Here is a 13,885-nt window from a genome sequence, read left to right as displayed (position 1 = left end):
GCAGCGAGCCTCAGAAAATACAGGTGTCTGGCAGTGGGGCCTGTAGGTCAATATATTTGGGCTCTGGGTGTCAAATGCAGAAGGGGGAGAGTGAGAAATTGAATGATCTTTATTTCCTACTAGACTAGAGCTATTACATCTCCCTGCAAGCGGTCTGTCCTCCCCTGGCTTGAGGCAGCCACAACTCACCCTGGTGCAGGACCGAGGGGAGGTGCCTGGTATTTTCTCAGAGAAGCGAGAGGAATTCTAGGTTAATTCTCGACTAAGGCCTAGGAGTTCTCCACATGTTGCCTCCCCTGCCAGTGAGCCTCAGACAGAGTCCAGGTAGCAGGGAGTTCAGCCTCCATGGCCTGCGGCTAAGGCTAACGGCACAGGTTTATTTGAACATGGCTACCCAGCCATTGGAGCAGCATCTTCCTATGCTGGAAGGCTGGGCTCCAGCTAAACACGAATGGCACCATATTGTTGGCATGTAAAATTAATGTCATAGAGTTTTAAAATTAAGGGCTGGGGGAAGCTGACAGGTGCGGCGGAGCGGATGGTTTGGGCAGCCACATTCCTTGGGGAAGGAGTTGTTAAAGTGGCTACTCTATATCCTAGTAAAGAGGAGAGGGTAGAAGTTGATAATGTACTGGTGGGAACTGAGAAACAAAGGCAAAAGGCCTATTCAGTTACAGCACGTGAAGACAGACAACTAATATTGAATGCAGTGTTGTAGCCAGTCCCAGGACTTTAGCAAGACAAGGTGGGGGAGGTCATAGCATTTATTGGACCAGCTTTGGTTGGTGAGAGAGACAAGCTTTCAAGATGCTTGAACGCCTCTCACCAACCGAAGCTGGTATGGAACCGCTTCCATAAGAGGAGGGATGAAAAAGACTGAGTGCGGACACGATAGCAGTCTGTAAAGGCACGACTGGTGTGCAGAAAGTGTTATTTACCCTTTCACATAACACAAGAACACGGGGTCACCCAATGAAATTAATAGGCAGCAGGTTTCAAACGAACAAAAAAGTATTTCACACAACACACAGTCAACCTATGGCAGTTGTTGACAAGGAATGTTGTGAAGGGCAAAAGTATAACTGGGTTCAAAAAAACTAGATAGGTTCATGGACTCTAGGTCCCGCAATGGCTATTAGCCAAGAGGGGAGGGATGCAACTGCATGCTCTGGGTGGCCCTAAATCTCTGACCGCTAGACGCTGGGACTGGACGACAAGGGATGATAAATTGCCCTGGTCTGTTCACTCCTTCTGAAGCAACTGGCACCAGCCGCTGTCAGAAGACAGGATACTGGGCTTGACGGAGCATTGATCTGACTCCTATGGCCGTTCTTACGGCCACCCACTCCCTTGAGGCTGCTGCTGAGTCTCATCCAGTTGTGCCTTTTGGACACTACCAATGCATGCTGGCCCCCAACTGGTGCCCTGGAGTGGAGAGTGTCTGTGTCCCTTCACCGGTTCCAAACTCTGTCTAACTAGCTGTTCTTACGACCCGCTCATCTAACAACAGACGAGCCACACAGCTGTATGAAATGGTTTTACTGTGGGCTTTATTAGTCCAGCAAACCAAGCATACCACAGAGGGAAGGCAGAGGTGTACCATTTAGGCCACAGTGCTCTCCAGGAGCCCAGGTGGGTGATATGTCACTTCTTTCTAAAGGGAGGAGGGAGTGGCTAGTAGCAAAAGACCAGGACTTTGCCTGTAGACAAAGGGGAGATGAATGATGAGGGTTTTGTCCTGTTCGTTTATAGATTAATGGAGAGTAAAGATGAAATAAGATGACACCTTGTCTGTCTGCCCCACACGGTTTCAGGGTGCTACACCCAATTGCTTTGTGGCACTGAGCAAGCCGCTCACCGTCCGCCTCATTTTCCCTCTTTGTCAAGGGTTAGTGACACAGCGCAGGTGGGCGGGTGGAAGGAAGAATGGTGCTTAGGTGCTTTGGAAATGAAATGTGCTAGAAAGGCCTTCACCACTTTGCTTGGGAGATTATGCCACAGCCTCCTACACTTCATGGACCGGGGGCAAGTCCAATGCAATCAGAAATGGCATAGAGTCTGGAAGAGGCTCAAATGCTGTTCAAGAGTGAGAATGAAATGTGTGGGCCAGGCCAATGCCCAATGGTCGGGAAAGGGGGGGGTTCAAATAGCCCTGGCAGAGAGGAGAGCAGAGCAAGGTCAGTATGTTCCAGCGTTCTGCGTGTCCCTCCAGCTGCTTTAGGAAGATGCCTTGGTTGAAAGAAAACATTCGTGCGGAGTGAGAGAGGGGCCTTTGCCCTAGGTCATGGGCACCCTTCAAAGCAGAGAATGGAAAATAAGATTTATTTTTTTTTTTAGCTTGGAAGCAATGCATTTAAAGCCTCCCCACCCCCACCTTTATTTTGGACAAAATGGAACGTTCAAAAACCTGCACCAAGACAGCGGCGGGGCTGGGTGTATGGGAAGGTTAAATGCTACCACCAAAGGACAGTGACTGTCAGCTTTGAACGGCTTGTTTGGCCTGGAATTCACATCCTCCGTGATGTCAGGGGTCTAGATGCACCAACTGACCTGAGCCCTGTACTGCACCAGAAACACAATTCCTTCCTTGCTCCCCCCATCGCGTAGCACCCAGCTCCCCTCCCCAGCCTTTCACAGGGGCTAGGCAGGACTGGTGCAAATTCCTTCTCTGCTCCTGTGGCTCCCTCCTGGCCTTCACTAGGCCTCAGCTCTGGTCAAACTTGAGCTGCAAACATCTTTTCTGCCTTCCCCCTTCTCTGGGTCCTTCTTATGTCCACCCTACCCCCACGGGTGCAAAACTACATGCCAAAACAGCAAGAGAGAGAGAGAGAGAGAGCTGCTTTTTTGGGATGGGGGTGGGGGGGTGGCAGAAGCTGCAAACAATCCCCAGGGAGGAGGAACTGACTCCAAAAGCATGTTCTCCTGAGATTTCCAGTCCAGCTTTGCTATAAATAGCAACCCCCCAGCCATGTAGAGGTTGCCTGTCAAATGGAAACCAGTCACCAACTCTGCCTCTCTCTCCTGGCTGTGAAAGACTTTGTGAATCACATGGGTGCCACAATGGAAATCCCGCTTCTCAGAACTATTTATGTGAGGCAAGAGGCTGTGCATGACCCTCCCTGGAGAGTCTCTGCGGGGGGCATGGACTGGGTTGGATAAAAGGGGCCCTAAGCCACAGGCTTTTCCCATCTCAGTTTTCTAGGCTCTGCTTTATTGTCCAGGTCAGTCACAAGGGGCGGATACAGAACTGTCTGGTTTACTCCTCGGGGCTCTGTGGGTGAGCGGCAGACCCCATTGGGCAATTCCTGCTCAGCTATGGGATGCCAGGGAGCAGTTAGAATCACAGAGACACATACGTGGGTGCGGATGTGAGCCTGGGTGGGGCAGATATGGTGCAGTCTACTTTCTCCTCTGGGCACTGGCTGGCAGCTGTCACATAACTGTGCCAGTCCTCATGCTCCATGCTCTCGTCAACTGGGTCTGTGGTCATCTTGGCTTGGTTGCTGCTCCTGCGATGACGGGGTGACCCATCTTCATCATAGTAGCGCTGGAATTGGATCGGCCGCGTCCGCAGCCTATAGGTGACGGCCAGGGCCAGTGCTGCGAGTGCTAGGAGAGCGACAGCAACACCGAAGCCCACGGCCGAGTGGCTGTGGCCAAGCGGGGCGTGCACGGGCTGTGCATCACTAGGAAGGCCGGCAGTGCGCTCTGCTTTGCACTGCCGGGCGGCAGGGGCCTGGCACTCCAGCAGATTCTCATTCTGGGGGATGACGCAGACTCTGTATTCAGTCCCTGCGTGGAGATCGTGGAGCGTCACCTCGGCCAACCCTCCCGCCACCCGCAGCACCTGCTCATCCTGGCCAGCCGTGTACCGCACCTCAAATTGGTCGTGGTCACCGGAGAAAGCCCAGGCAACCACCAGGGAAGTGTCACCCTTCGTCCTGATGCTGACGCTGCTGATGTGGTCGGCCAAGCATGGGTCCCACCTATCCAGCACACGGTGAAGGGAGGTAGCTGAGTGCATGGTGGAGCTGGGGAGCCTCCTTGTGGTGGTCAGGGCAGTGGAGGTCGTGGTGATAGCTGTGGTAGCAGCCCGTGGGAGAGGTATGTCTCTGGACAGAGCAATGGCTGTCAGTGTATTCATGTTCTCAGAGGGGCTGAGGGTGGTGGAGTCCGTCCCAAAAGGTGGGCAAGTCAGCTTCTGTAACTGGGCAAGGGGGAAAAAAAACTCACATGAGAGAGAATCGGCTCTTCTGTTTCTTTAGGGCCTGGATGAAGCACCAGCAGAGATAACTCCTCCCCACTGACAGGCAGAGGCTTCTGGGAGGGAACAGCCCAGCCATCCTGCACCTCAGTCCCAGATAGGGGTGGGAGATCATTTTGAGGGGTTTAGGACAGGAAGTGGAGAATGCCTGATCCAGTTAAAACTGTGGGGGGATTGGTGATACTGGAAGGATATAAATTACCCAGGTTAGAATTGTCCCAGGATACCAAGGTAATACCGCAAAAACAATGAGGAGTCTGGTGGCACCTTAAAGACTAACAGATTTATTTGGGCATAAGATTTCGTGGGTAAAAAAACCCACTTCTTCAGATGCATGGAGTGACTAACAAATAAATCTGTTAGTCTTTAAGGTGCCACCAGACTCCTCGTTGTTTTTATGGATACAGACTAACAATGCTACCCCTCTGATATAAGCTAATACCTCTTACACAATCAGTCCGGGGGTCTTTTATGGGCAAGAATGTCAGTGTGGCTCTGTTTTCGGGTGACCACGTGTCTCGGAACCAGGACTGGCTCAGTTTCCAGGGCCTGTCCCAACCTGCCAGTGGCATTTTGTCCTGTTTCTGGAAACAACTCTGGTCCCCTGGGGAGACCACCAGCCAACTGAGCTGGGAAAGCTGACAGCAGGTTGAATGGCTGTGGCCCTGCTTCCCCCAGGCAGAGGCAGATACCAGGAGAGGTGTCTGTGTGCTGTCCACCTCCCCTGCACTTCAGGTGAACAGCGGATGCAGGACACAGAAGGAGAGGTGTGCGGGGAGGGACAGGCTGAGAGTGAATGAGACAGGATGAAGAAGGGTGTGGCAGAGAGAGGAAATGGGAGATAGGAAGGGAAGAGCTGTGCTGGTCTTTGCATTAAGCCAACATGAACTTGTATTTGAACAATTCTATTATTTTTATTCACGCCTCACATAAAGTGGGATCCAGAGCCTGCCATAAGCTGTGTCCAGCTCCGAACGCTGACACCCAGCGTCTTCTGCACTGCAGGATGGCCTCTGCGGTGACACCCTAACCCAGCAGCCCCGGCTGCTCCCCACAAGAGCTAGAGAGAGCGGGGGAAGCAGGAAAGAGAGGAGGGGCAGAGAGAGGGTCTGAGCAGAGGAGAAAGAGAGGAAATGAAGACAAAAAAACACAGTAAATAGAGCGTGCATCTGCTTCTTTCTTCCCTTCACTAGCTGCCAAACCTGCCCTGTATGCACCGTCCTGATTCCCCTCCCACCCCAACCACTGAAACACATGAATGCCATGCCAGGCCTACCTATTAACACACATCCCAATTACTTTCTGATTTTCTGTGACCTCCCCAGCCCCTCCACCCAAAAGCACTACCTCCCAGCAGACAATACTGTGGGGGCCGTGGCCTGGAGTGGCTATCTCAAAGCCCCAAGGGTCACGGAGCTGCTATCAGCTGCAATCAGAGGAGATCTTCAACTCTGCGGAAGGGGCCCATGTTTTCAAGCTAAAGGACCGAGTTTCAGCTCCCCAGGGGAATTGGGCGTATTTAAGTAACTGTCTGTTGTCTGCAGCGCATGGAACTGTCCGTGTCCCATCCGCATACTGGCCAGGCCTCACCCTGCCGTGAGATCTGCAAGGGCATTGGTTACATCGGTCCTCTCCCTTTTAAAGTATTGGGCCGAAGGGAGAAGAGACTTAGACTGGAAATCCTGTGCGCCCCGGCCCCAGCCCACCACTTTCATGTATTCTGGAACCACCGGCCATTACCTCTATGTCCACCAGGAGCTGTCCCTGTAGCGCCCCCGGGGAGCTGCATTCCACGGGGCTGCGTTCTTTCCGGAGCACCTTCTTCTGCCAGGTGCGGAGCCAGATCAGGTTGCAGTCGCAGCGCCAGCTGTTCCCAGTCAGATACAGAGTGGAGAGCGACCTCAGGGAGGACAGAGGCGGGAGCGACTCCAGGCTGTTGTTCCTCAGGCTCAGCAGCTCCAGCCAGCGGAGCCTGGTGAAAGCCAAGGAGGTGATCTTCTCCAGGGCCAGGCTGTCCAGGAACAGCTGCCTTAGGGAGCGAAGCCTCCTCCCAAAGGAGAGAGATGTCAGCTTCCGGATGGGGTTACCACTCAGCTGCAGAGTGGAGAGCGTGGAAGAGGTGCGGATGGCCGCGGGCACACTCACCAGCTGGTTCCCGTCTAGGCTGAGGGCCCGCAGGCTGCCTGGGAGGGCTTTGCTGGACACATTGGTAATATGGTTCGCGCTCAGGTAGAGCCGACGCAGCCGCGGGAGGCCATGAAGGGCTTGTTCGGAGAGCTCCAGCAGCAGGTTGTTACTCAGATCCAGGACACTGAGCTGCTTCAGGGAAGAGAACCCACCTGAGAGAGAGAGAGAGAGAGAGAGAGACCCATCCAGGTCAAGCCAATATCAAATGTTCTGTGCTTCAATAATCTCTGATCATGTGGCCCCTCCGCTCCCCTGGCCCTGAGTTACCCCTCCCATTTTCCCCTGGCTAAAAGGAGGTGCTGACTTGGTATCATGGACATGCAGGACCCGTCTGTGGCAGTTCTGGCCCCCATCCTCTCAGCAGTGTGGGGTCTTCAGGAAACCAACAGCTTGGGACAGGGATTAGTAGAAAAGAGGCGTGGGGCTGGTAATGCTGGTTGCTCAGGTAGCCGGCTCATAGTGGTGCTGGGGGCCTATCCATCCAGAAATACCTGGCGGGAGGTGAGCAATCTGGTTGTGCTCCAGGTGCAGGAAGATCAGATTTGTCAGATTCTCAAAGACACCCTCTGGGACCTGCTCCAGGAGGTTGTTGTCCAGGTGGAGATGGTACAGATTCTTGACCCCCTGAAAAGCCCCAGGCTCAATCCGGTGGATGCCACTGCTGCCAAGGTAAATGCTGCTGATCTCAGCCAGCTCTGGGAAGAAGCCTGCTGAGAGGGTGCTGAACTGGTTGTGCTGTAGGTCGAGCTCCACGGTGGCATTGGGAATACCAGGGGGAAGAGAGGATAAGCTGGCATTGGGGCACCGGACAAACCACTGGGAGAAGAAGCAGGAGCAGTTCACAGGGCACTGGGCATTGCCTGGGAGCTGTGTGATGGCCATGACTGGAATCCACAGCAGAACAAGGACCACAATCCAGAGCCTCGACATAGCGTCTCTGTTTGCAAGACAAGGCAGGCAGCGAGTGAGACAGATGCATACATATTGTAAAAGGCCTGGGAACAGGATCGATCACACCTTGTCCACACCTCCCTGAGACTGTCCTTCCCTATGCTATATTCTCCAGGGAATTTGTCCAGACCACTCTTAAATTACCCACTGTCCACAGAGGACTATTCCACAGCCCAGCAGATCTCACTGTTAGGAGATGTAATATAATGCAGCCAACGTGCTCCTATCACTCCAAGTTTAATAAACCTTTGAATCAATCTGAACAGTTCTTAGCCCTTTTGTTTTTACCCCACTGATGGTCTATGTGCTTGTCATCTCACTCCACTTTGGCTGAGCTACAGGAATACTATTATTTTAAATCTTCTCTTAGGTCATTTCCTGTAGCCCCTTTGTGGATTTTAGATCGTCTTCTCTGGATTCCCACCACTTTATTAATACGTTTCTGTTACCAAGAGCTAGCAGAGAATGAAGTTCTCAGAACCAGTGACATGGCTCATCTGCTACCAGCTGCATGTGACGATGTCCTGTGGGGGTCCTGCCTCAGCGCAGGGGGCTGCACTAGATGACCTCTCAAGCTCCCTTCTAGTCTTACATTTCTATGTGGCAGACCCATAGGAACAAAGGAACTGCTGAAACCAGATCAGACCATTGCTCCATCCTGTCTGGTATCCGGCCTCCAACCGTGGCCAGGACCAGATGTTTCCAGTGCCACAGTCTAAGGACACACTGTGCTTTGTCAGCAGCTGCTATAGTGTCAAAGACTCATAGACTTTAAGGCCAGAAGAGACCATCATGATCATCTAGTCTGACCTCCTGCACATAGCAGGCCACAAGACCTCACCCCACTCACTCCTGTAATAGACTGATCCTTAACCTCTGGCTGAGTTACTGAAGTCCTCAGATCATGATTTAAAGACTTCAGATTACAGAGAATCCATCATTACTCTGCAGAGGAAGGTGAAAACCTCCACAGGGTCTCTGCCAGTCTGACCTGGGGGAAAATTCCTTCCTGAACCCAAATATGGTGATTAGTTAGACTCTGAGCATATGGGCCAGACCCACCAGCCAGACACCTAGGAAATAATTCTCTGTAGTAACTCAGAGCCCTCCCCATCTAGCGTCCCATCACCGGTCATTGGGGATATTTACAATGGCAGATGCAACTGGGCCATATGCCATTGTAGGCAATCTCATCATACCATTCCTCCACACACTTATCAAGCTCGGTGTTGAAGCCAGTTAGGTTTTTTGCCCCCACTGCTCCCCTCAGAAGGCTGTTCCAGAACGTCACTGCTCTGATTGTTAGAAACCTGCATCTAATTTCAAACCTAAACTTATTGATGGCCAGTTTATATCCATTTATATATAAATTGGCCCTTAACTTAAATAACTCCGCTCCCTCCGTGGTGTGTATCCCTCTGATGTATTTATAGAGAGCAGTCATATCTCCCCTCAGCTTTCATTTGGTTAGGCTAAACAAGCCAAGCTCTAAGTCTCCTCTCAAAAGGTAGCTTTTCTGTTCCTCGGATCATCCTGGTAGCTCTTCTCTGCACCTGTTCCAGTTTGAATTCATCCTTCTTAAACATGGGAGACCAGAACTGCACACAGTATTCCAGGTGAGGTCTCACCAGTGCCTTGTATAATGGCAGTAACACTTCCCTGTCTCTACTAGAAATATCTCATTTGATGCATCCTAGGACTGCATTAGCCTTTTTCTCGGCCACATCACACTGGTGGCTCATAGTCACCCTGTGATCAACCAATACACCCAGGTCGTTCTCCTCCTCTGTCATTTTCTCCTGAAATGTTCTGAATAGAAGCTGGTCACCTCACTGCCTCTAGGGATCAACTCTGTGCCAGGCAGCAGACCTGGCTTTGACTCCTACTCTCCTGTCCCAGAGCAGGCCCAATGCCCAAACTGGTTTCTACCCTGCCATGAGGAAGATCCAGGGTTGACTCCCAGTCGCCCTGAGCCCTCCCAGGGGACACTGCTGTGCCAGAGAGGAGACTCAAATTTCATTTCTGCTGCCCGGAGTCGGGCAGACCAGGGGTATTCCAGAAATCAGCGCGGTGGCCGACACTTACTGCTCTGGGCTCCCACTTTGGGAGAGCGGGGAATTAGGCTTCTCACCTCTGATGATATTTTGTTCCAAAAGTTTGGAGGGTTTCTAGGGCTTCAAGTGGTCTGGAATAATCACCAGGTATGGCTTTGGCTGGCAATGAATTTTCACCAGTTCATACCAACATCCTCCTTCCTGCCAGGGCAACAGGACAACATGGTGAAAGAGGAGCACAGTCAGTCAGATCGGCTCTACGGTTGGGTAGCTTCATCTTTCGCTGTTCTGCCTTCTTTTATTCTCTTCTCACCCCGTTCTGCCTCCATGTGCCTCTGCCCTCTGATTTCCATTCCGCTCTACTTCCTCCTCTCCCTCTGGATTCCCTCCCGCTCCCAGGGCGACAGACTCAGGCGGTGTCAATCCGCCTTCCTACCGGGAAGGCAACGGCTTTACACCACCAAAGGATCTGGCCCCCACTGTCTCTCTGACTGCTCCTGTTGCTTTCCTCCCAGTTCTCTCTGCCCTGGTCTTGCTCCCTTTCCTTCTCCTCCTTGGCAGGGGGACACTCTCTCTCCCGTCTCCTCCTGAATCAAGTTTGTGTAGCCCAAAGCCGAGGGAGCGAACAGGAACGGCCGAGAGCCTGGGCTTCCTCCTTTTGTTCACTCATGACAAAATGGACTTCTAGAAAAACACTGACTCGGCAATCTGACAGGCAGGAAACGCAGCCCTGCGGTCTCCCCCACCCCGATTTCCTTGGTTAAGGTGTGGCTACAGTCAGGGGAGTCTACGCTGGAACATGGCCCCTTCTAGCTGGATAGCTCCATATCCCAGCTGCTGCCAGGCTCTGCCCTGCTGGGCCCTGCAGAGTCGGTGCCGCTGGAGCAGAGGGGGTGGATTCTGCACTGCCGGCGCAGTCCTGACTGGCAGAATCCCTCGCCCTGGTGGGCATGGCAGGGAGAGCAGAGCAATGCCCAGGGTGCTGAGGGAGGAGCTGGTAGAACCATTATCATGGTCGGAGCTGTAACCTGAACCCACTGGAGCTGGAGGTTCCTGGGAGGGGAAACAAACAGGGGACCTCAGGATGATGTTCCTAATCAAATCACTTCTCTCCCTGCACCACTAACCACTCCCAGGCATCAGCAATATAATCCTCCAAGAACGGGGTGTCTGAGATCATCTCTCCTCCCCTCCCCAGCAACTCATCACTGGATTTAGCTGCTTGAACCGATGGGAAACTGATGCCCTAGGATGCTCATCTCACACCCTCCAATGGGTCTCTATATGGACACCAAGGACATCCAGATTCCTAAACACGGCTGCGGTGCCCCATGTGCCAGATTCTGGTGTTAGTTACACCAGTTTGCCGTTATGCCACCAACATCCGTGGAGTTACTCTGGACTCACACCAGCATCACTGAAACCCGGGCCCCGTTTGATACATGCCCTGTGCTTTGCAGGAAGGCCCTCAAACCCACCAGACTTTATGATGGTGCAAACCACCATCACAGCTTGTTCTTTTCCTGTTACGTTCTGTTTTATTTAGTGTAGAATGAAAAGCTCATACCTAAAAGAAGCCACCGTTCTTGACTGCAGACAGCCCTTAGCCAGAGTGATGATTGTGCCACTTGGGTGCAGGGGTTAAAGTATAGGGGGACACAGAGCTACCCCCTCCCCGCTATATCAGAGGGAGAACTCCCCCCTCTTCCTTAGCTGGTGCAGGGGCAACCCCCTCTTTCCGTTTCAATAGACTGTAACTGCTGCTTGGGCACCTGGAGCGTTCTGCCCTGTCCCGTGGAATCTCGCTGCCCTCTCCGTCTGATTTGGTAACAGAAATGGGGTGGTGGAGTTAATGTGTAGCAGCCCTCTGCCCTGACAAGCTCAAAGCAAGCGGAAAAAAAGGAATGGCTAGTTACTCTCTCTCTCACTCGCCAGCCCTTCTCCACCCGAGGCTCAGCCATCACTCCTGGCACTGGCTGCTGCTGAATGTGCCGCATGCGATGAGCGGAGGCTATTTGCTCAGTCCTAGGGGCCAGGCTGGGGACAGGATGAAAAAAGAAAAAAACAATACCCCCTTCCTATTCTGCGCTGGTCACCCTGCGTGCAGCTCCCTGGGACGAGGAGACCAGCGGGTCCGTCCGAGAAACACGGGCCCGGGGGGCACTGAGGCCACGGCCAGCCAGAGTGGGGCCCCACCCTGCACTACAGCCGCGCACGCAGAGGTGCTCAACGTTTCACGGCCCCGAAGATGTCCCTGTTCTGCCCGTAGGGCACGGCCAGCTCCAAACTGGCTAATCTTCTTGCTCTCATCGCTCTGCACCTTGCCCATCAGCGGGAGTCTGTGCACTCTCCCCCTCTCCACACTCTGCGTGTCGCCGCCCAGCACCTCTCCCCATCTACCTCTGCTGAGCACGACTCCCTCCTACCAATCCCCTCTTCCTCCTCCAGATGTTGTCTCTTTCACTCTTCCCCAGCATGCGGCTCTCTCCCCATCTGCTCTCTCTCTTTAACCTGGGAGCCTGATCCTGTAGCCACTCTACCTGGGAAACTCCCATTGGGCCACCGCATTAGACCCAGGATGTGTCTCTCCCCCACCCCCAATTTTGGTGTGAGTCTGTTGCTTGTTCTGAGTTTATTGTCTCCTATGTTACTGCAAGCTCTATGGGGCAGTTCTGTTCTTCTGTGAAGCTCCAGGCTTATCTATAAGTGACTACTAATAGTGTAGGAACAGTTTCCTTTGGGGCTGCGTATTTGTGCTCCCATCTAGCCTCCAATTTCGCCTGCTTTCTGCAAGAAGTACTTGCTCTACGTTTTCACTGATTTTTCCAAATCAGTGAACGTAGCAAAATAACCCATTTGCAGCAGCTATTTCCAAATGCAAAACATTTCTCATCAGCTCTGCCCTGCCTCCACGGGGCTCCCCCTGCCCCTTCACTGACAAAGACACTCAACATCGCTGGAGCTTTCCATCTCCCTTACCTGTCCTCAGAGGCAGCTCTGCTGGGGGGTATTTGCTGCGCAGCTCCAGTGCTTTAGCCCTTCTCCAAACACCCCATACGCTGTGGACCGATTGTCCTGGTGACTCTTCCCCCTTTCAGCTCAAATGCATCCAACAAGTCACATAACCTGACGGAGGAAGCGGTGCTAGGACATGAGTTGTTTCCTCCTATTGTCTGCAGGGAGAAAGGGCACAGATGAGCTGGAGAAAGTAGAGGCACCAAAAAAAAAAAAAAAAAAATATGGCCACAAAGTTTGGAACCCAGCATGCATCAGTGTTTGAAACACCTGAACCTGCCCAGCCCTCCTTCAGGCCCTTTGTCCCTCTCTGCATTAGGAAATGAGCCAGGTTTGGAAACCATTTTCTAACCTGGCTCCTTCACTTTCACCTGGAGCAAACGAGAATGTGGTTAGCTGGCCTGCGCGGATCACACCAAACCGGGTTCGTGGCTGATTCCGAAAACTTATTCCGGGCCGGCTTCCACCAGCCCAAGAGATAGCATCCTCTCTTCTCATCGCTGAGCCTCGCCATCCAGGCCTCTGCTACCTCCAGGCTGGACTGCTGCTGCTGTGCTCTCCCTGGGGCTAACTTCTCAAGGTCAGTGATGGTCTTCAGGCCATCTGGCACCTTCGGTAGTGCCATATTTGACTGGCCTACTGGTGAGGCAGGGCAGACTGGCAGGAGCATGTTACGCCTGATCCCTGCGCTGGCAGCCAGTGCTCTGCCAAGTGAAAACCAAGGTGCTGGTCCCTGTCCATAAAGCCTGAAATGGCTACACCCCAGTAGGCACAGAGCTCCTGTGATGTCCCACCAAGTCCAAAAGTTTTGGCTCTTTGTCCATATCATGAAACTTGTGGGCACGGGGGAGCAGAGAGGTGTCCCTAGCCAACTCCTTGCCTCTGGCATTTTCTCCTGCTGGGAGCACGTCTGACTTTGTTGAGGCTTTGCATGAAATGTGGTTTCCAAAATCTCCGGTCTGGCTCATAGCAGCTTCACAAACTGGTACCTTCCCTTGGAGGTTACATCATGTGCTGTAGAACCTAAGCTTAAAAAGTGAAGTCAGACTGGATATGAACTGAGGCAGCAATGCCTTCCTGACATCAGGCCTGAGAGAAATATCAGCTGCCCCCATCATCTCAAGAGGGTGTGCGCTCTGAAGCCTCATAACAATCATTTGACTGTCAACAGTGTTGTTCACAATTTCGTATCAGAGGCAAGAGAATCACATGATGAAGGTTTCCGCAATCTCCTGCAAATGGCATCTCAGTTTGGTATCACAGGCGAACAGGTTGTAGATGGAGCTTATTTTTTCCAATCTGACATCTGTTTAGCTGACTGGCTTGGTTTGCTCCCTGCTTGATATTGCAGAACAGATGCTTCCCTTTCTGGAACTGTATTTGTGACGGGACATCTACCTGGTAAAGTGCACAC

This window comes from Eretmochelys imbricata, chromosome 1 (assembly GCF_965152235.1).
Source record: "Eretmochelys imbricata isolate rEreImb1 chromosome 1, rEreImb1.hap1, whole genome shotgun sequence".
NCBI classification, from domain to species: domain Eukaryota; kingdom Metazoa; phylum Chordata; order Testudines; family Cheloniidae; genus Eretmochelys; species Eretmochelys imbricata.
The sequence above is the reverse complement of the archived record's forward strand: the minus strand, read 5'-3'. Positions refer to the sequence as shown.